Here is a 22,587-nt window from a genome sequence, read left to right as displayed (position 1 = left end):
AGTGATGTAAATAGTTGGGCCGGAAAGCCGTTCGATAATTAACTATGCGTACACGCACTAGTTTTTCATAAACGCATAGCTGGAAAAATAGTTCATTAATGTAATTGTGAAATATAAAGAATCTGTAGAGTTGAGTTCTTTGCGAGAAGGTAAAGTATCGAATACGTCAAAATTTATTTAGAAAATGGATAGCGCTTCTATTTTAAGTAAAATATCAATATTTTACTTTTTAATTCTTTTTTTTTTCGTCTAAATTTTGACATTATCGATACGATTTCTTTCTCTCAAAAACTCATGCTAACCGAAAAGAGTTTAGCTCTTATACAATTATACAAGTATACAAGTTAGTGATTATACAAACGAAATTAGATCGTGGAATATAATTAAGTCTCAATATAGACAGACCAGCATACCAGCATTTTAAGCGAGCGCAAAGTAGGCATTTCTAGAGTGACGGAATCTGTACCAATTTGATAAATAAATTTATAAGTCGAAATTTATATTTAAGTTTATGTTTAAGACCTCCTCCTCTTGGTTATTTAATTTCAGATTGTTTTAAAGCCAGTATACAAACAAAAGGAGCAAACCCGAGAAGTGCCAGCTTGATTTCGTCAAGGATGATATGCGTGCCAATTGTCTGACAACTTAATACCGGAGATCGAGCGAGTGCAACGAAACCGGACCCTGGGCTCCAATGCTCTATGGCGGTGGAAATAACGCTCAGACGAGTGAAAAAGATTACTTCAATGCTTGTGTAGAACTAGTACCTACTACCAGATCAATTCACCAAAATAATTTAAATCTAATTAAAGGCTTCTAGACTTCAAGACTTTTCAGAATTTAAGTTTTAGTTTCTGTAGCTTTACGTAACCAAGGAGGGCATTCCTAGATGAAGTAAGTAAAAGAGTAGGCAGAGGTCGTGTCGTATAGGGAGGTGAAATAGATGGCTGAGGACAGAATAAGATGGAAAATGCTCCACCGATAAGAACAAAGTTCTTGATAAATCAAATAAATAAATATATTAGGACAAATCACACAGATTGAACTAGCCCCAAAGTAAGTTCGAGACTTGTGTTATGGGATACTAACTCAACGATACTATATTTTATAAATAAATACATATATAGATTAACGTTCAAGAACCGGGCCAATCAGAAAAAGATCATTTTCCATCATGACCCGACCGGGGATCGAACCCGGGACCTCTCAGTTCAGTGGCAAGAACTTTACCACTGCGCCACCGAATTCGTCAAACAGCTATACGAGTACGTTCACCAAGATAGCTACAGCGGAAACCTATTAGTTTAGCTATTTCATTAAGCGAGATATTTTTTGTAAAAGTTCTGGAATTTACTAGTTCATAGTTCTTTATTGCTTTCATTTGGTGTACATTAGGTCTTATTTTAAGTAACATTTTAAGTGCACAAATGAGCCCTCGTTCCGTTTTCTCGCTCAAGATCGGATCATAGAAGTAGTACAAACAAGATCGTTAAATACATACATAATTTTCTGAGAAGAATTAAGTTTTCAGCACGCCATGTTCCCAGGATTGGCATGAGAGTCTGGACACAAGCCCGGATATTGTATCTACAGCGTGGTGTGCAAAATTGATGTTCGTGTTTACAAAATGGCCGTCCGCACCCTTGTGGACGCCACAGTAATTTACCTTTGAAGATTCGTATGAGTGACAGCGATCAGCGGGAAGCGGGCTCGAACTTTGCAAAACAGAATTAGGTCTACATTATGATATATAAAAATACGCAAATTGTTTTTAAAGACAGTAAAATCTGACACTGATAGTTTTGTATAAGTGTTTGGACAATTACCAAAATAAGCAGATATGTGATTTTGTATAGTTTGTTCTATGTTTGAAATAATAGATTGCGATATACCAAATTATAAAACTCGTTGACGCAGGAAAATTTATAAACCAAATAATGTCAAAGATGCATAAACATTGTAGAACCAGTTTTGTGCTCTTAAATATAGAACTGTGTGTGGTTCTTTCATTGTGGTGTCGTCCACCTTAAGAAGGAATTTCAATACTAACTGATAATCCACATCCAATCCACAATGGTTGTACTTTGCAACTAGAACTCAAATATATTTTAAGAAATTCATTCCCTTTTCAACATAGCGTGTTCTTGCTTCTGCTAACACCGGCTATGCAAGTACATTATTGGTGTGCTATACGGTGTAGTAACACTATTTGTATAGCGTAATGAAATCTCACCAAAATTAAATATTATTCTTTGATAAGTTAATGCATACTTTAAGCTAATGTATGTTTTCCCATTATCGCACTTTACAATATTTGGTAATTAAGGAACGACACAAAAATACTTTAGCTTAAATTATGCTATAACGTTTTATTAATAACACGGTAGACATTCTATTTTAATTAGAATAATATTTACCTAGCCGTTTAGAGGAATTTATAAAATAAATTATAATTAGCGAAAACATTGCAAAATCATCGAGCGAGTCTCCTAATTAGAGGCTGGGCGTAATACGAAGGCAACCTTGGTTCTGATGTAGGTATAATTATCCTTTATAATGGAAACGTCTGATCTGTGTGAAAGGTGGTTGTCATTCATGCGGGATTGCTATAGAAAAATATTTCCTCTACTTTACAAATACATACGTAAATAGTTTGTCATAAGCTCTTTTTGCGCCAAGCGATATCATGGGAAACCGTCTATAGAATCTTGTCTATAACGTAATGGAGTCTTGGTGCAAATATAGTTTTCTAGGACTAATGATGTGTGTGGTGGGTGTGTGTGGGACTGTGGACTATACAAGTATACACATAAAGCCTAGGATGCCCTACGCGTCCAATAATAATGTGTTCAGGATGTTGTTGCGGCTGCCCCGACATTTTAGCGCGTTGGGGATTTATACTACTGCGTACACAGATAACTTTTATGCCACCATGCACAAGCACGTAGCCCTCTCTGAAGCAACGCTTTCGCAATAATGGCAGCTTCTTGAACACGTTAAGTACTAAAATGTACTTCCAATAATGAAGCACAGGCAACAACTGGAAGCAGTTCCTAATTGTCGCGTAGATGTAAGTATTAGCATAGATAAAGTCACCTACTAACACTTTGTACTGATATTAGTCCGAAATAAATATTAGTAATATTAAGTTTTTGATTTTATAACAGCTAAGTGATAGGTATAACTTGAAAACTAAACGCAGGGATGACTGAATCAGTAAACTTTTTATCTTCGATAAGGAATCACGGATAACAAGATACGAGGAAAAGTTACTATTTTTCCTGATAATATAACAAATGCGGAAGTTTATCAGAATAGATAATATGGATATGAACTGATGTTCAGAACTTTATTTGCGCTGTCACGAAAAACAATATCAGATTTCCATAATCACGCGGCACGAGAAAATTCAAATCTGTAATAGTGAATAATATCTAACACATAATATCTTTATTAACACTGGATGCAGGCTACTTCGAGCCGGTCAACTTGTATTATTTTTACCTTATTTTCAGCTGTAGAAAGTCCACTGCTGGACATACGCATGATGAAAAACACGTTACTATCGTTATAATTCAGAAGGCAGGTTTCAACTCAACCTATTAACAGATTGTTTTATCTAGCCAGTGGATATTGTGCTGGGCAGAGGCCTCCCCTTTTTCTTCCACTCGTCTTTTTCTATTGTGAGCTCTGGCAATTTTGGTAGAAATTTGTTGATATCGTCCCGCCATCTCCTTCTCGGTCCACCTCTTCTGTGTTTATCCGGTAGCCAATTTTGTCCATCTTTCCGTTCTGACCGTTTTTGCACCGACATCTGTCACTTTAGTAAGAACACAAGCAGTTGAATTAAGCTAAAAACACTGAGAGCAAACAAAGAAAACTGAACCTTGTACCATTTACAATGAAATGACACGAAGTTGACACATATTTATGTACGTAATTCGCTACGGAAAGTCATTCGGTTAATCCGTTGAAATTTCAGTTATTCCCGGCTGCGTAGCGGCACGCGATCGCAACTTGTGCAATTTAACATTCTGTGTTTTAACAGATTACAGTCAAGTTTGTTTGTGCCTCAAGGAATTACCATTTCAATAAAAACCGCGCACGCGAACAAGTATACAGATAGTTGCAAGTGATTTAGATTCGTGTACACTCAACGGAATATCAACGAATACATTCGCCGCTTTTTCGCAGTTTAGAGTAATTTACTAGTGAACTTTGGTTTCCGACGCTCAATGGAGGCAGAAGAACCCGGCAAAACGTAGGATGAAAGAAAGAGCAGTTGATCATCAACGTGTTATTCAATGATGATTTATTTGCAGTGGATCATATCTAGACCTATATATGAAAAGTAATAAAACATGAAACGGTCATCAAGAAGAAGAGCAGCATTTTTTGAATATTTAACATAAGGGAGATTTACTTTATTTGCACACAGGGCTACTGGAAGTATTGTATAATCTGTCACATCACTTTGTTCCGTCACCATAAATATTAAACGGATTTCCAAGTATGAGCAGAATATTTAATTTGCAGTTTGCGATTCAATGAAATTATTATGCCCAGATATCCAGAAGTACTTAATTCAAAGTAAATGAATCTTTAAAGGTATGTCGTATGCCAATGCAATTTTTTTCCGAAAAATTAAAATAATGTGTTGTTTGATCTTGCATTCCCGATATAATAAAGTATTCTAAAAACCATAATACAAGTGTAATTATTAGATAATTCAAATAATGAACAAATTTAATTTCTCAACCCGCTGACTCGATACGTCGAGTCGACTGCCTAACCAACATAAAAACGAAAAACTGTAATTGTAACATCGGATATTCGGATCTCATTGGTGCGAGTGACACAACTTTCACACCGCGTCAGTTTTGATGTCACTGGACTGAAATGTTTTGGCAAATAAATTAAAATATGATATTTAAAGCTCAAATTTATTTTTAACATTTATTTTCTTTAAATTATATTTATCGCAATGCGTTTTATAATAAAAGTTTATGAATACAAATTGGATTTAAATTCAGCATTTAGATTTACAAACATCTAATTTTAATTTAAAATTTTACTGCAAATTAAATATTCTGCTCATACTTGGAAATCCGTTTTATATTTATGGTGACGTGCTGGAGCAAAGTGATGTAGGCCCTGTCACAGATTATACAATACTTCCAGTAGCCCTGTCTAAACGTAAATAAAGTAAATCTCCCTTATGTTAAATATTCAAAAAATGCTGCTCTTCTTCTTGATTACCGTCTCAAGTTTTATTACTTTTCTTCTATACTAAGAATTCGGTTCTAATAGATAGATATAGATGAGAGTCGTAATTGAGCCCTGCGTTGGCACACAGTAGCTTTTACGATCAAACTGTCTATCCATTTAGTTGGTAATCGGCCGTCGATGTCCTGTCCTTGATAGTTACTTTAACGACCGGATTAAGAATGGGGAATATGGGGGATTATACTACCCGCCTTTGCGAATCGACTGCTGGCGTCATCACGAAATGGGTTATAGGGACTGATTCTAAAGGCTAAAGTGGACATGGCTTGACGCTTTTACTGAATACAGATACAGTATCAATTACAGGGTAGGGTAGTACTTGGCCCCGTCCAAGAACAGAGAAAGACCTAGCTTGTGTCGTCAAAGAAAATAAGCGTGACAATGGTCTGAGAACTAGGAATGCCGACGACCGTGCAAAGTGGAGACGAAAAAATAGGAAAGCGGACCCTGGGCTCAACGGTTGAGGAATACCAAAAAAAGCTCAATATGAGAAAGAAACAAAGAGTAGAGAAGGCTACGTTTAGCTTGATAGCGGACTTATTGGTGTAGTCGAGTTCCTGAAATAGTGATACAATATTAGCTAAGTAAGTAAACAGCTCTAGAGATTTAATTAGCTCATAATTATACAATATTAGAGAACCTCTATTTGGCAACGTAAATACATTTCATTTGATAAAGCTATTTAAAATCTGTCACTTGAAATTTGTACTTGTCTGACATTGGTATCGTCCGCTATGCCCTTTCAGTCCTCTATGTCCAAACTCACATCAAATTTCAAAGCAAATAGAAGCGAACCGATTTTATTACATTTCACCGTTGGAGGCAACAATATGTGGAGCATTCCCTCACAAAGGCTTGTGTAATTGGCGAGTGCATTGTCATAATACAATTACGTCTATTGGCACTCCTATTCAATTTATGACCTAGTGCCGTCAATATAGAAGTGCTGTGTTACCGTCGATATAATAACGTCTGCATGATTCGATCATCTAATTACAGGCAAAATGAGCACGTGAGTGCTGTGGTTGGAATAATTGCTAGCTATCGCATGGAAGGCAACGAATGAATGATGGATGACAAGCCAGTAACGTTTGCTTAGGGCAAATGATAAATTACCTTTTTTTATTTACACTGCCCCTAATGCAACATAGATGATAGTCAATCATGGCGTTAGAAAATTAGAATTTTTCAACCATTCATTGTAAGGAAACAGTTCGAAATAATAAATTAAAAAATACTTACTTCTTCCGCTAGTATCCAGGATCCGGAAAAGAGTATTAAGAGTTAAAATTAATATATTTGAACTATAGTTTCAACAATGGCGAACTCTTAACAAGGTAACAATGACGCGCACTCAGTCGTTTTCAAACTACTTCAAGTTTCGTACCTGTACAACTTTCGTTGATTGCTATTTCAATAGTATCGACTTACGTACAGTAATCAGCACATCGATCTAACCATATTCATTGCATTCGCCGCTACCACTGCGGCATAGAGGTCAATGCAAGATCACTTGATATGCGGTTGACTGTACCAACTGGCAACGGCGCCTTTGTATTCCTATTTCTTAGCACAGAATGTTAAAAAGCATTGTTCCTTTAGTAGAGAAATGCTGATAGATCGCATCGAAAAGCGATGAAATTAAATGTTGTAGCGCGAATTGCTTTGCACGAGTCAGATTTTTCCGCTGTAACACACTAAATGTCAAACAAGTGCAATCTATCGTTGACAAATTGAATGTGATTTCTTTCAAATCAAAATATTACGAGAATAAAATAATAATATGGGAATAAACATTCACAAATAAAAATCAAGTATGTTTAGAACATCTCGATATTATGACAGCGAAGTTCCAGAAAAAATAATCCTGACACTAAAGTACACAAGACTAGAAACATTCCGGTAATTCATATGTAATAGTCCGCCAAATTTTGCCTAAAGCAAACATTTCCACTCACATCACCCGCCATAAATAATAGGATTATGAAGGCATAACAAACCGGAGCGTACAACTGGAAGCCGATAAGAAATGTACAATAATTTGAAACAGTGCGGTAATTCAAAGTTAAACGGAATAATATCGTAAGTAAGAGGAGGAAACGCTATACTGCCATTGACACTAAACAAGTTTCGAGAACTTATAACTAGGGTTGTCGACAGACTTATCTGACATAACAATACTGATCAAGCATTTAAAAGTACAAAACTTTATGGAAGCTAACTTAAAACATTAACACGATCCAGCATTGTCAACGCTAACTAGCTTAAGGTCTACGTCGTATTCTTTTGATCTTGCAACTCAAATCTGGAGTATATTAATGAAACACTTATTCATACAAATCGAGTGTGTTATTGCTAACACAATGATACACTTAAATTAAGTAATTAGTAAGCGTCGAGAGCATATACATACATGCATCTCATACTACATGCAACGTGTCAAAACGTGATCCTTCACTTTGAATTTACCTTTTTTTAAAAGTATTTCGGTAACCATTATTTGTACTAATCCCAAAAGTAATAACTGCCACATACATGCTAAAAAAAGGAATACAAAAATTGGATCTCCAAATGAACTGATTTGAAGATCCAATTTTTGTATTTTGGTTGCTGTTGTAATTACAATTAAATAGGGTTATCCAGTAGATAACCCTAGCAGAATTGACAAGGTACCTACATAACAGCAGATAATATAGCACACTATTTCTTGAAGGACTGACATGTCAAGACTCAATCGCGACAGCCCTATTGATAAAGACGCATACTCGCGAGCAAGTTGCTCTCGAGGACAAGTTAAACGAGACAATGAGTAACTAATTGTTACAGCAGCGGAACTCACACGAGTTCAGCTAATACGCAGTTGTATTTAAGAAAGACTGCAAGTTGAGCAGTTTATCTTAATTAAATAAGTCTACAAGGACTTTATGAAACTTCGAACTGTGATCTCGTGATTAAATGATAATACAGAATTGTAAATTTAACTTATATATTAATTAAATATACTCTTACTTCTTCAATTTGTAGAAGAAAGTAACTTAACATTAACACTGAACCGAACCTACGAGTCGACAGTTAGTACTACTTAGAAAATTTACCTAACTAGCCGGTATGATAACGGTTAAACCTAAGTCTGGCCGAAGATAAGCACGATACACCTAGGTGTAACCATCGAAGACCGGATGCACCTAGGTCTAACCGGCTAAACCTACACTAGTCACATTTCGGGGTTTAGCCATAACATATACAATACATGCATACTGTTAAATTGAACAATTACATAATAGTAAAATAGGTACTTCGAATTAGCCATTGAATATTGGACTTATTTTAGGACATACGTACGCCCGTCCTTTCTCATTAGTAACTTTCATCTATAATTTAACTTGTAGTGGAAGCTATAAATGTCCGAATAGAATGCATCCCGGTCTAAGACCGGATACACAATCTAACGAAGTATATGAAGCGTCAGGATTCAGACAATATTGTAAATGGACACAAATACATTTCTAGAGCCTTTCCCATAATAGATAACTTGTCAAACTCTATTCTCTCAGATGATATTTGACTATAACTAGAAATGAAGGATTAAGAAATCTTTTAATATCTTATTAGAGAAAGAACCGAAATTAATAATAATAATTTTGGTTTGTAGATTCAATACTAGATTTAGATAGCATCTTCAATGATGGTCTAAATCAAGAATAGTATTCTAGCGGTGTAGAAGATACCTAAGACGGTGCATTAACTGTCCGACCGGAGTTCCTTTTGTGGTGTAAAAATAGTAGCTGTCTCAGTACAATAGGCTTGGTCGGAGTGCCTCCGTGAATTCCCGCATTCTCCCCTTGGACAGCTGACGTTGACAAACGATGGTTTAACACTTGAGACTTAGACACAAAAAGACAGGTGATCCGAAACGAGCGGTAATGGTAACAGACCAACTTCTTCAAAAGGTCCTTTACCATTTTATAACAAACTAAATCGAGACCTTAGAAAAAGACCAGTTGTGATCCAGTTTCGGTCGAGAACGAACGGTCATTCGTTAAGTTTTGTTCGAAAGTAGGTGGGTGAAGGTTGAATTGGAGTTAGTGAGGAATTCCAATTTTAGCCGATAGAGGAAGAGAAACGTATCTTCTTTTCGTTATTTTGTACATCTGAGAATGTTTTATTTGATTCTGACTTACAAGACGTTTACGTCTGTTATATTATAGCTCTCGAAGGGTGGTTAAATATAGTTCCGTGTTAAATTTATACCCTTTTATCTGCTAGTAATTATTTAATAAATTGAAGCAATAACAAGGATTGGTCTATATCTGGGTGAATTTCACGACAGTTTGAACGCGGCGTGTAGCGTTTCATTAGTGTCGCACTGTTTTTTGAAATAAATAATCTTTTTTTTTTATTAAACATTTATAAAATTAACATTGTACCAGTACTTTACTTATTTATAAAATAGGATAATTAAATTGATTACTGTGTTTGGTACAATTTAATAAACACTAATGATAGCCCACGGCGGCGTTCAAAACGCTCGTGAAATTCATATAAAGAAACATGCTCTAAAAGAAAAGACAGTGAATTCGCACGATGACGAAATACAAAACTGGATAAACTTAAGTGGGTCAATGGCAGTGCGAGATTGATTTCTATATTGGACCCCACGTCCCGAATGCATCACCAACACGATTAAGAAACATGATCCACATTTGATAACAAATTTCAAAATTAACAGTGATGCAAAAAGACTTGACCTAGAAACTAAATTCGCTAAAACCTCGGCGAAATAAAACTAAAAATTACACATATTAATTAAGGAGATATTTTCGTAATCCGCAAAAATGGCAAATTGATGAGCGAAATGGCTTTTTAAATATTTTGGTGTAATTTAAATTAAGAATGTAATGTCGTAATTGTCCAGTCGGTGCAGATTCGTTGGTTTCGTCAGAGTCTTGCGCAACGATCACGTGCGGAGAAAGTGTATCCGTGTTGGCTACATAAACATTAAACGTGCTGAGTGCAATGATTCTTGAATCTTGACATTGAGTATTGGTAGTTTCAAGTGCAATAAACTTTTCTACTGTGCTATGAGTATTTGGATGGCCCGGAATTAAGATAACGAAATTGGTTAGGTTATATACTGTATTTAAAAGACTTTGCTTATTAGAAAAAATCACATAAGAAAATGCATATAACTATTAGATATAAATGCATACATAGAAATACAGTAATCATTTGGACATTAGGTATCTTAACCACAGATTATATTTAATAGTTCCCTAACTACTGACCACGACTTATTTATTAACGCAATAATAAAGGCCCGAGATTTCACGCATGTATATTCTTTGCACGAACGTGCCGAATCCCAAACCGTTTCTTATCACGAATGAGTTACGAACTAACTCGAAGTATTCCGAACTCTACGCCGCCACATTACTCGATAATTGATAAAGTTTAACATACTATATGTGGCAATGACCTAATATCAAAACAGACCACGCATTAAATGAAATCTCATATATTTCTATATATGAGATCTCATATATTTCTATATATGAGATTTGGCAAACAAAAAAGAGGACGATAATGGTACAGAGACGATAAAGCACACTACTGGGAGAGATCAACGCGTATCGAATAAATAACGAGATAACTTTTTTAACTGAAAATCGCTAAAATGGCAGTAAAGCTTTAAAAAAAAGTCGCTCCTTATTCTTGAATGATCAGGAAGTGACACCTCAATATACAACCTCGTGTGCTGCGTTATCATAAAAAGTAAAAAAAGTTCTTAAAAGCCAAATGAACCAATTAAATAACCTGCACAATATCACGTCACCAGAAAATCAATCTATTCGATCTCGCGCAAAAGTTACCTCAGCACTTGTTGTAGAGGACCAAATTTTCATCATTTGTCAACGTAGGCATCTATTACATGAATTGTCTATGTCATGTGGGGTAAATATTGGTAAAACTGTTCGTGTTAAACCAGTTTAATGGCTCGAGCTGAAGTCGCTCGCTGAACCGACGAATTTAGTTTGCGACGGAAGTCTGATAGAATGAGTTTCAGTTTCACAGAAGTATTTTCGTTCGGAAATTATCTCATAAAATTATGCCGTGAACGTGAATATTGTCGATAAAGCTATAAAGATACGATTTATTAACTGGGACAGGAAAACCATCTTTGCACGTGTTACATATTTTAATAGAATGAACTCCATGAATTGATAACGAGCATTGATAAGAATTTAACGTTGAATAGTGTAGTAGTAGTATTAACATTATTTTCTTACATAATCTGTTTTGTATTTCCAATACACTTTTTACTCCAGTGGGAATATCGTGATAAAAAGTACTTTATGTAAGTCAGGCATACCTGCCTTTACTGTAGCTTCCTACTGGTGAAAGAATTCGGAAATCGGTTAAGTAGTTCCGAAGTTTACCTCTACGCACAAACTTACAAACACTTTCGACTATACATATCATATTAGTACCTACATATTAGTGTAGCGTATAGAAATATATATAACTTTCTCGGCTGCGATTTAGAAAAACCTAAAGGAATTCAAAATGGAAAACCTAGTGATCTTAAAACGCATGTCATATTCACTACAAATCCAGACGTAAGAATGATAACAACATTCACGACGCTGCAATTTATACGTGTCACGTGTTCTTATGATGTCCTGAAAGGGACAGACGTTACAAGGAAATGTATTTCCTGAACAATCGCCAGAGCTCATCGTTCTTGCAACACAATGTGTGTCAGTCAACTGAGAAGAATATATGGTGGGTGAGGCTTGACCGGTGCATTAGCTACTGCTTGGATAAAATTGACGAGATTCTATTCAAGCAGTAGCTAATGCACCATTCATTTCATGTTTTTCATTAAATTGCGCTGTCTTTCGAAGATTTACCATCATTTGTATTGTAATATCTGCATTCCTTTTGGTTTCGCCCACTGCTGATGGTAACTATTTTTGTATCAAAAATATAAAATCGCAAAGACAAAAAAGGCTAGCGTACAAAAAGACAGACTTGCACGTTTTAAATATTAGCAAATAATTATTAAGAAATGAGTTAACAACTTCCATGAAATCAGGGCTGGTTCTTCAAATTCTAAACGCATATTTTGGTTTACATTTTCCTTGATGATTAATCCTTCCTCTTATAGTCACTTTGAAGACATACTGTATACACTCTTTATTAGACTAAATTTTTTTTTTTAATTTTTAGTTAAATGAAATAGATAAGTCCCAAAATCCCAGTTCCGCTATTCATATTATTTAGACAACACAGTGTAGGATTTACCAAACTTTACATCACATAAATATATTTCACAACTCACGCAACGCGATCTGGCATTTTAATGGCCGTCGCCAGTTGCATGTGCATGCGACACGTGACGCAACAGTCGCGTGCCAGCTAACTGGAGCGGGACCGCACGATACCCTCAAGGTCGAGCGTTACCACCACAATTACTGCTTCCGTCCACTCCTAGTTTTAGGGTTTCGAACCGTTCTACTTTATTGTCTATCAATAAAGAGTTCAAAACTCATTTTGTATTACAGAACCATCTTTTTATCCACGTAGTTTTAGACTTCTAAAGGAACCATTCCACTTTATAGTCTGTCAATCAAGAGTTCAAGACTGTTCTTGTTTAACATGTTATCTCTCGCATGATCCTGCTACGTTGTCACTCCATTATGCAGATCTAGGTAAATTAATCAAGTAGTCTAAACAAGATACCATGGATTGTGACTAGAGCTGAATATATCTTGCCACGGTTTCCTATTAAGTTATTAAAGCGCTAACAACTTGCAATGCAATCATCCTCAAAGATACCTAAGAACGGTAGCATAGTGATGCCTCGGAACGCTACGCTCAACCCAATTAATTTATCTATTTCCTTGAAAACCACTACACGAAAAGACTGCGTTTTGACTGCGTGATTTATAGTCCGCAGTGATACATTTTGTCTAAAGTTTGATTCAAAAATATTAAACAATTGATAGCGAAATTATTTGATTGCTATCATAACAATTCCAGCCACGGAGGCTTCAATCTTTGAAGTTGAAGTCACCCAATTAATTAAACTGGCAACTTTGATTGGCAAATAAGAAAAGATCCGCGATTCTTCCGCGGGACTGATTAATTAAGTGCTATTATGGGGCCTTTGAAATATTACGCCGGCTTCTCATGATTGTCAAAAGCAATATGGCTGGGCGGCAAAAACGGAACCTTTGTTCGAACTATGGCAAAAAAATTATGTATAAAACTTACGTCAGACAAAACATTGTATTTAAGGAATACAAAAAGAACGTGTGCTTAATGCACGTATGTGATTACCTAATAAGTATAAAATAAAACTGTACAATAAATAAATGATATTCAACATGTAACATATCGTACGAAAATATATCACAACTTCAAGATGTTGTTTAAAGATTTTAATTTTTTATGCTATAGCTATGGTAGGTTTCGTAATGTTTGCCCAAGTTTGAATATCAGACTTTAATATGTTTTTGCATTAAATAAATATACAATTTTTGGATATTTCTACATTCTGATGTTCGTCAACTTTTAGAGAAATTCTTTTCCGCTCAAGATATGTCGGAACCACCGTGTAGGCTCCTTTGTCATCTTATTTCCAAGTCTGTCAGATTATCATTTTAAAAGTAATAGCATCTCTAAGGAATGATTACAATTATTGGGTTCAAATTCAATTGTTTTTAATATCGCCATAGCATGAAAATGCTTTCAAAGTTGGTTGCATGTGACATCACACACACGTGCATAGTGCAAAGGAATTACAAACGGATATTAACAATGTATAGAAACCTTGACATAAATGTCGATAGTACAAAACCAGTCGCTTACATAAGTATTAATATTATTAGAACATAATCCGGATTATAGCATTTAAAATTCAGAAAAAAACCCACAGGTTTTCACAGTTATATATTTGGCTTTGTAATAGCTATAATTTTGGTAAGTTCTCTGAAACTGGCTAAAACTGCTTCAAGTATAAACAATTTCACATCTGTCTGGAAATTGTTTAGTAACGTAATCATTAAAAACGGCCACTATCATTAAGATCTCACTTTATTATAATTGCCACAGTCTATTTCTTTCCTGCTCGCACAATAAAAGAAATATACTCATTTTTATTACAGCTATATGAGCATGAACTTTGCCTGGGTTATTCACTATGAGACCACATGGAGTTAAGTTACCCACGCGAGCTGGCCATGTTACCAAGTTATTTGTTTAATTCGTTTTTTTGCATTCAACCGCTGTCCGATTTTCACAGTTATATCTAATTTTTTACTACTTTTTTACAATTTTTTTATGTGGTTGAACCATGACCGATCGAAACACCATTGCATTATCGTGCAAACTATCTCAATGCTAAGCTAATTGTCATGCAATGCATGTCAAGACCAAAGCCTTGAATACATCGATTTCAACACTAAATACGTTACCCAAACAGTGCTTTTGTTTATACATATACGAAATAATAGTTATTCGATGTAGTTATTCCTCATTGCTGAGGGTCGTTGAAATAATGTGATTATGTGGAATGTTAAATGGAACAAACACACAATGACTTTTATGCCAATATCAATGGAGTGGTCGGCTATTACCTTCTCCATTTTAAAAGGTAGTTAAAGGTAATTAGATAAATAATCTAGAAGTGCAGGTTTTCTCACTTTAGTTTTCTTTCACCGGTAGCAAGTGGTGGGTGGTCAATGAAAACTATGAGAAGAATCTCCATTTTATAGGTCTTTTGATTTATCTTATAATTAACACCAGAAAAGCAGCTGGCACATTCGTTGTGACCAGCACGAAAGATAAAAACCATTAGGACCTGTCAAAAACATACGCATAATAATTAAGGTGACTGTACTCTCGCATGAATATTCATCAGGTACGTTTTTAATTGAAGAGGCAAATTTTGGACTTCAATAGGTTTTCATGAATGAATTTACATAATTTGCTTGAACTATTAACTCCATACTTCTACACGCCAATACCATATATGTATATTTATATAATTATATAAATATACGTTATGTTTGTATATAACGAATTCGTTATATACAAACGTAAGTAAAGAGTGTTTTTATAATAAAAACTTCTTTATTATAAAAACACTCTTTACTTACTATAAGCTAAGCTTCATGTAAATATTAGAAAAGAATTTAAAAGAATACTATATGCGTGCTTTTGGTTTTCTAAATACTCCAAATTTATTGACAGAAATAACAGGTTTAAAAAATGTTTTAAAGTTGGATTAAATTCTAAATGTTAACGACTTTGTTTATCGCAACGTCATAATTTTGTTTCTGTATCTCTTTATAGTCGTTATTGTATATCTTCCTGTTCCATATCACCACTATTATAATGAAAAAGTTTAGTTCTAGTTATTAACCCGCACATCCCTTTTTTTATGCAGCCTTGCTACGGGCGCTACGAAATTAGGACATTGTCAGTGTGTATTGTGACAGTACTTGACGAAGAAACAATATGGCGGTAGAAGAAGATTCTACCGGAAAGACGTAGCCGACGTAGCTTGCTGAGTCCAGTGACCATTGACCAGTCGCCCAGTGACCACGGACCTTTGTAACAAGGTCGGAAACGTCTGGGAAATAACAATAGGTATGCGTTTAATACGTCGAGTATGTCGTCGAGCATATAATTATGCAACGCGAAAGTTTAAAAGTAATTATTAACCCATCAAAAACTTTTTAATGTTAATGTTTCCAAGACTCACTGTGCCAAAAAGTGTCAGACGCCATGTTTATGTTCTACAAGCTTCTAAATCTAGGTCTAACTTCACAAACTGTACCTTATTCCAATATTCGCTTTCGTTTCCTTAATACAAGAACTATATTGTATAAGAGAAAAATAATGAACTACGAATACATTTTTCACCTTAAACGTGATGAATAGTCACGCCAATATTGCAGTCAAATGTACAGTTTGTGAAGTCAAGGCATCTTGTATGTTAGGAATCTTGGCTCAACAGATCAATATAGATACAATCTATGTAGCGTAAGTAATATTTGTGGCAACTCTGTGGCAAACGACCTTAGGTCACAAATTCACGTGGCCCTGGTATTGAAAACGTTCTTAGGTTGGAGAGACCCATCAGGTCTGCCGTATGTCTGTTTGCCGGGTTGGTTTTATAAAAACGCACAATAAAAGCATTCATCATTAAAATTGAATAGTTATATTTGAAGATGGGTTGTCTATTGTCCATTTTATACCCGATAGAGTAATTTCATTCAAAAGATCGCGAGTCAAGCGCTATCAAAACTTGTGACTCACGTGTTATTTTCACTCGGTCTATTACTTTCAGTCTCATCCGGTGGACTTCAACAAAACGACGGACATGAGTCACCCTTGTAATAATATTATAAGTCATTTGTTTAGGTTGACCGATATCTATAAACCTAAAGGTTCAAGTTGAAAGGAAAATTATATATTAAAAATATAACTTGAAATAAGAAGACAATAACCAGTTACAAAAAGAAAAAACAATAAAATTTACTTTTTGCAAAGAATAACAAGGAAATTACCCTCAAAATAGACTTGTAAAAAATATTATTGCGAGCAACGGACCGATTAAAGTCACCACACCACGATCCATCAAGACGCCGAAACTAAGATGGATGTGAGGAAAACGCTTTGCTTTGGTGAGTGACGATTTTACCAAAAGGAGAACACAGTAATAAATATATAAAAACACACAATACACGACGTACTACAGAAGTTTCGGTCAGAATTGTCTAAATTAAAAAAACATGCTAACGAAGAATAAAGTCTTTAAAAACTTTCCTAAACCCCTCTGCGTTAGATCTAGATCTAAGTTCTGCTCTAGAACTTGTCATAACGCAAGAAAAGGCAAATTCCCTTTTGAACTATGCAGTAATTTCCAGCTAAAGTTCCTAGAACTATTATTGACTTAGTGAAAACCAGCAGGGCGTTGCTAAGTAAGATTTAGAAGTCAACACTTGCCCCGTATAACTTAGAATCTACACGGTCGGAGCATCTAACGCTGTATCGTGTTGTGCTGATATTAATTTACCAAAATGGCCGGGGCTGGCAAAACTCCAGCGATCACCGTCGTGGGCCACCCCGGTCGATAAGACACTTTGTTACGTTTTCAACGTTAAAACCACTAGTTAAAACCACTATTTACGCGATTCCGGACCATTGAATCTGCCACATTGTCGACACAGGATTGTTCATTGCGGAACTCTTCGGATTTATAAATAGACAAAATAATACCCACCGTTTAGAAATCCAAATGTGCACAAGTCACGATTTAACCAGTTATCACTTTCAAATCACAAAGAACACTTTCAAGAACACTGCACTGAAAAAATCCTCGAAAGTCTTGACTGTCTAGGAGCCGCAAGCGCAGCCGCGGCAGCCGAACCGTGGATTGGCCAAGACCAACTGACAGCTCGCTGGAACCAACTTGCGTAACCGAGAGAACCGTGACCTTTGGCGTAACGTATTCGCCATGCCTACGATCACTTCACTACGTCAGTCAACGTATGCTTTACGATAGTCGTCAGACGATTGGTCAGGCAACTCTGATGTTACGTGAACATCGATTAAGGCTTTTACTTACTTTCTATTGCTTTCTGTTAGGTGAAAAAATAACATCACATAAGCGTCAGTATTATAGCTCTTCCTTGTCTAAGTACATACATGGGCACGATTACTATGTAGCGATAACTGCTCAATTGCAGCTAGATTCAATACAGATAACATTATAGTTTAGACAAGTTGCAAACAGTAACAAGCAGAATTAATTTACTAACTAGGCAAGGTTATGAGCAGCGATAGTTGTGAACAGAATAATTAACATCAGTGTATTTTCTGTAAACGGTGCAATAAAGAGTTTATATACATTTATTTATCTAATTAATTTATCACATAATAAACTGAGTATTCTAAAAAGAAAACCGTATAAAATGTTCCCGACTTTGTCATATATGAATTCGTTCCACCGCAAAACTGTAAAACTATTTTTACGACTGTAATAAATTGACCGCTGAAAATGTTCGCGTTGAGTTCATCCGCAGTTGCACCGCCGGAGAAACTTTTAAGCATGATCACCAACGAGTATTGGATAAAGTGCCAATATCAATTTAACGTGTGGGGGACGTCATTAGGCGACATGGACGAGTGCCAAGTTGTGCAACGCGGCCAAGTCACGGTTGGGGGTGGCAATGCAAGCCTTCTTCCAACTGCTAAGGTTACTTTTCTGCAGCAGAATGTACCAGGGAAATTAATATTATGAGTATCCTCGAGCGCTCATTGACATTCATGAAATATGCTTCCTTGAGCTGGATATCGCAAGAAATTAAAATAATAGTTTTGCCGTTCTGTTATTACGAAGAAAAAAGCTTGAAGAAGAGAGAAAAATTTTATATTTTTTAACTTTATTAATTTAGGAGTTGTTGTCTGAAGTCATGTCATGTCGGTATCATCGAAACAAAAATACGCTTTCGTAAAGTTTTAACTGAACAATATTAGGTACTAGTCTAATAATATTTCATTAAATACTAGAGACTAGTAATAATATGGTTAGGATTCCAAGTTACACAAGCACAAGGAGTCAGAAAATATAATTTTTATTCATGAATCCTAAAGAGAATAATTCACTTAAAATTAACACTGACCACTTAAGTATCCAAATATTATACCTACTTCAAAAGTTAAAGTAGGTTTAATATTTGAATACTTAAGTGGCACAATACAGGCGTGAAAGGGTAATTAAACTACCGAACTTACATTCGCATTTACAAAATTATATATTAGGATATTAAATTTTTATTTGTCAGTCAGTGCAAATGACTTTCATATAATTACAAAAACCTCCTTGAAGTGGTATATTATATATACCACTTCAAGGGGGTTTTTGACAGTCGACAATCATTTTACGCATTGAATGTATATTTATTCTTCTCACAGCTTCACAGCTTCACGGTAGAATTGTCACGAAAACGATCTCCGTTTGAATACTTCACTTTATTCGCATTATGCCTTGCAATACAATAGAGACGTGAACAGAAATGAGCTATTCTACTTCTAAACAAAGATGTGAAACATCATCTAGCTTAACTGGAAATAATCTAGGGCAACCGGTTTATAGCCCTGGAACATGCAAGCAACTCGTTCAACATCTGCATTTGTTACTGACGTAATTCCATCTCAATACTTTATATTTAAATAATAAGTGAGAAAATATCTACGATCAACCTTCAATTCAATGTCAGACTCGTGATCAATGATATTGCTGCTTAAAATTCATAAACTAGTAGAACAATCGTTCAACAATGTAGAAATAAGTGGAAATATAAACTAAAACCTTTATAAACCCAGAAGGATGTTGATATTAGTCAACTAAAAACGTACAATGCCGCAGCGGTTTCAACCAATCCAAAATGTTTACTGCGCTGGCTGGCAAAAACTAATGCGAGTAATTTTAAGCCTTATTTCTCACGAGGAAGGTCGCTCATATTTATGAGTGGAGCAGACACTTTGGCAGTAGCATGTGAAAGCCTTTAGTGGCGTTATATTTTACACTTCGGTCCATTTAGACCTGCGGGCCGACCATTATAATGGTGTTAAAGAAAATTACTTCCGACTCAGCACACGCGAATCGGTTCACCACGCAAGCTTGTATTAACAATTTTATAATAACGTTATGAAGAAATTTCATGTTATATTATTAACTAGCAACCCGCCCCGGCTTCGCACGGGTGCCATATTGTGAATGTTATATACATATAAACTTTCCTGTTGAATCATTTTATCTATTTAAAAACTTATATGAAATCTGTTGCGTGGTTTTAAAGATTTAAGTACTTTGTTTTATTAGTATAAATGTAATGATAATAATTTCATGTCAATTATTAAATTTATTTTTATATTAAAACATCAAAAATTTCGTAGATAGAAAATCTAGAACTCAAGATTGAAATGCTCCGATGTATATTTCTAATTGGCTGACAAAGATCAGAAAGCCACAATTTTCGCTCCATAATCTCGATCGCCTAGACAGATGCGAAATGGGATTCTCCAAGACATACGGATCGGACCTTTATCGCCAAAAGTGAGCGGAGAAATTCTGGCATTAATAAAATTTCGCTTCGTTCGCCTCTTAATAATAAATGATAAATGTTACTTAAGCGGTGTAATATATTCAATATCGCTTTCACTAATGTGCTCGGAATGCTTTCATAATTTATTTGTTGAGTTTAGTAATGTTGTTGAAAATATGAAGTCAAATTTCGACGATATGAACACAACAACGGGGTAGGTTAGCTCTTTTACAGTCCGATAACCGTAAGTAAATTACTTAGTATGAAGAATAGCTTTACATAAATTCATTAGAGAAATATGAAAGCTATTTAAGCACATAAGGTATTTTTTATTCCGAGATTCACAAGAAAGGAGCCAAGAAGCACTCCTAGTAAGATTTAATTTTCTTGGCACTAATTCAGTATTTGCCGGAACAAGCGCACAATCCGAAGATCATTCTTGACACGTAGTGATGTATTAATGCAAATGAGATGTTCAAACTTAATCACAATCAAAATATGCCTCGGCTAGCAATAAACGCACGTCGCGACTAATCTCCCCAAGCAAACACGTTCGTATACACAAGCATACGGCCATTTACTTAACACTACATGTAATGCACAAACTAGACTATGCTATCGCTACACGAGCACATAAACTAATCTCCCTATATGTTACAATTATGTATTACAATATTAGATAACCAGGGATTTTCCACAAAACTATATTATAACAGTTTTATCGTACTTTTTGTCATCATCATGATTTATTTATATACCAAGGCATAAAGGCATTTATCCACCAAGATTTAGTCCGGACCGCCATAGGTTTAAGAACTATTCCATCTAATTTTTTTTTCGAGTGGAGTATGAGGGTCGTAACTTTTAGATATAAACGCGAGTTAAATAATACGATATAAAGCTAAAAACGACGAATAGGTTATCGAATTCATAATAAGCATTATGCAATTCTGATGTATCAGGAAAATGATGGGCCTAAGCCGTCTATACGCTGAATAAAGGCTAAACTTGAGACTTGAGAAAATGTGTAGACATTTTACGCACTCACGTTGGCACACACACTGGGTGTTCGTATATTTATATCGTGTAACATTACGTGACAACACATTCAATTGGCAGCTTTAGGGCACGGATCTCAGTCAGTAAATCATAATTAGTAGGCGCAGGATCAACGCGTCACTCTTCACCTTCTAAGGCGTTTATAATGAGATGTTTCAAACGGGATTACACCGTCAAATGCTCTTAATGATGTCTATTTTGCTAAAGGGGTTTAATTTCAACGCTTTCAAGTGTTATACCATCATTTGTTTTAACTATTTATTCCTGTGAGGGTTTTATTACAGACCTCAAATACTCATCTACATTAGCGAATATTTTAGCACATCATAATCAGTCACCTGACTCGGATTACGCTGCTAAGATACAATGTTTATTGACATGATATTAAACCACATTACTGTATGATATTGCAACTGAAACATCATTCATATTTTCTCTTCTGAATGTCGTAAACCTCAAGTCCTAAAGTGTAAACCTATAACCTCTACCTATAGTCTCTCATCGTTCTTTAAACCCTGTGGAATACCTGTTTCATCTATCGTAATAACAAAACACCTATTAATTTAAGTAGGAACCACTGTGAAATAAACATTTCTAAAGGCGAATGCAATCTCTGAAGCAAGTTAAGCTGACATTACGAACCTGATAGCTGATAAGAGGGGTAACGAGTGGCCGCAGTATCCAGCTTTAGAACTCAATGCACATCGCAGCTGCAGCCATTTCGCTGCACTTACGACTGCCATAAACCAGTTTTTCAATCTTCTTCGTCTATGTTGAAATAACTATGGAGTTAAATAAAATTGTTTTTGACAATATTTCAGTTCGCAATATAGAGATAGATACTAATTGTATATTGTTAACTGGAGTTAAAACAAAAATGAATTTCCTGAAACTTTTGTATATTTACTAAATTTAAACTGCTCGCGCATTGTAGAATGTTTTTCTTGTTTTATACTACTTTTTTTAAAACAAAAAACACATTTTCCTCCTCATATATTTTTTTTTGTCTGACCTTTGAAATTGCACAGACAATCTATAAACGTCATAATTGATCAGCTGATTCATTATAATAGTCGCAAGTATGTCCATCATTCCTCACTTCAGAACCTCTCAAATGCAC

At 35.3% G+C, this 22,587-nt stretch overlaps 1 protein-coding gene across 2 annotated transcripts in view; it reads right to left on the bottom strand.

Moving 5' to 3' along the window:
* LOC128675990 (furin-like protease 2) overlaps positions 1-22,587 on the bottom strand; it is a 242,316-nt gene that overhangs the window by 187,857 nt on the left and 31,872 nt on the right. The window contains exon 1 of one of the 2 annotated variants that reach the window (XM_053755870.1): positions 17,582-17,755. The exons of the other annotated variant lie outside the window; for it this stretch is intronic. The gene's annotated coding sequence lies outside the window, so the exon portion shown is untranslated. Of the gene's footprint in view, positions 1-17,581; positions 17,756-22,587 lie in introns of those variants that run through there. 2 annotated transcript variants of the gene reach the window in all.

This window comes from Plodia interpunctella, chromosome 15 (assembly GCF_027563975.2).
Source record: "Plodia interpunctella isolate USDA-ARS_2022_Savannah chromosome 15, ilPloInte3.2, whole genome shotgun sequence".
NCBI lineage: Eukaryota > Metazoa > Arthropoda > Insecta > Lepidoptera > Pyralidae > Plodia > Plodia interpunctella.
The sequence above is the reverse complement of the archived record's forward strand: the minus strand, read 5'-3'. Positions and strand labels throughout refer to the sequence as shown.